This window comes from Micropterus dolomieu, linkage group LG15, assembly GCF_021292245.1.
Source record: "Micropterus dolomieu isolate WLL.071019.BEF.003 ecotype Adirondacks linkage group LG15, ASM2129224v1, whole genome shotgun sequence".
NCBI classification, from domain to species: domain Eukaryota; kingdom Metazoa; phylum Chordata; class Actinopteri; order Centrarchiformes; family Centrarchidae; genus Micropterus; species Micropterus dolomieu.
Genome location: NC_060164.1, coordinates 9,269,180 through 9,271,019, shown reverse-complemented (window position 1 = coordinate 9,271,019; position 1,840 = coordinate 9,269,180). Strand labels below are relative to the sequence as shown.

The following is a 1,840-nucleotide window of genomic DNA, read 5'->3' as shown; positions in this document are numbered from 1 at the left end:
CAACAAGACGTAAAAACTAACTCTCACCAGCTCTCATTTAAGGTGATTTCTCTCAAAAACATGTGCAGTTTCTTTTTTATGGCTGAAAAAGCTGGTGTGTTGGTTTTTAATTGCTTACCATAAATATAACACTACTTGCATAGTTTCAATAGCCACCTCTGTTAATTATCCTGATTATCAAGGTTGTTTGCCAAAGTGAATCATTTGATTATACAAATATTAAAATTAATCTTATGTCAATTTTAATAATTGTATGCATTTAACTTTAGTCACAGTAGCAGAACATTAACATAACATTAACTTCTAATTAATCTAATATACACTGCTGTTTCGTTGCAGGTTTTAACCTTTTTTATGCTACGCCTACATGTAACATTTCAGAATTTAGGGTGTTGTCTTGTTTGTTTACTTTGTTCAGTGGTGAGGGGGTGGACAGACTATTATTTTCAGATTCATAAACCAAACAGATTGTTGTTTGCAGTCACGGCAGCTTTCTAATGTGCTTGTAGGTGGAAGTCAGAGATGAAAATTAATGGAAAAAGAACTAAATCCAAACAGTGGACAGCCTTTGGAAACGAGTGAGATCTCTTGTCAGAGCGGAGCACCCACAAAGAAAAGTCAAGCAGCTGTCAGTTTCCAAGAGCAGACGAGAGAGACGCTGATGATGACAGTGATCAGAGTTGGAAGATAAGAAGATGATACCGGCAGTGAGTAAAGATAGCTCCAATATGAAATAACATCACGTTTCAAAAAAAGAACTGACTGTTCCCGGTAAAGAACTACACAGTCTATTGCAAGTTATCAGCACATAGAAAGTGTTTTGCCCAGAGATAATTACAATAACGGTACCCAGAGGCATTGTGATTGCTCCCAGGTGACATTGCAGGTTATTAAATTGTCATGGTGCACCCTGTTTTGGTGGTGCAGACACTTGAACTGGCTGCCCACAAGACTGACTCACAGTTTATCTGCTCCATTTGTTTGACATCTTTACGACATCCCGTATTAACACAACCTAATTTCATCTGGGCCTCAATGTCTTCTCTTGGCTGTCTCATGGAAATCCTTCAGGGTTAGGTTAGGACTGCTGGGACGTTTGTCTCGACCGAATTACACCAAATGACATTTCTTTCAGCCTATCGTGTTTTCCATTTCAAGTTTGCACGGAAAGAAGCTTGTGGCAAACTTTAAAATGTGACACATGTATTACTGACAATTATCACAAGAAATTAGCTCGGAAATGTGTATCATGAAAGTTGTTCCACCCTGAGAGGAGGTGACACACACACACACACACACACACACACACACACACACACCACAAACTCTGTTAGACTTGATTACAAATCATTACATCAACGATAGCGATAAAAACAAAGAAAACAGTGCAGTCCCTCTTCTGATCATTTATGGCATGACAGTAAGAGTTATGTGATGCGTTAGCAGAATAAATCAGGGGTGAAAAATCTATCAAATTAAGAAACTAATAGCTCCCTTAATGTCTTTGTTTGTGTGAAGATGACACTCCCATGCAGCCATACAACATGCACAGATCATATTAATTATCTTCAGAATAACAACTCCCCATTTATGACACATGAGTTTTCAAAACCAATAAATTATGATTAAAATGTTTTTATTTTGGATATTAAAAGCATCCCACACTGTTTGGATTAGTGGATTGGACACTAATGACTCCAGCCATTATGTGCAGGTATGCAAGTGCGTATATATGTGTGGGCGTGTGTGTGTGTGTGTGTGTGTGTGTGTGGAGTTTCATTTGCAATATGTTCATGTTTGTCCAAACTCCATCCTCCTACCTCGATTCAATATATGATGC

The 1,840-nt window shown here is 38.1% G+C and overlaps 1 protein-coding gene across 8 annotated transcripts in view; it reads right to left on the bottom strand.

Annotated features, from left to right (window-relative positions):
• Window positions 1-1,840, bottom strand: part of macrod2 (mono-ADP ribosylhydrolase 2) — a 390,971-nt gene that overhangs the window by 228,308 nt on the left and 160,823 nt on the right. The window lies entirely within an intron of this gene.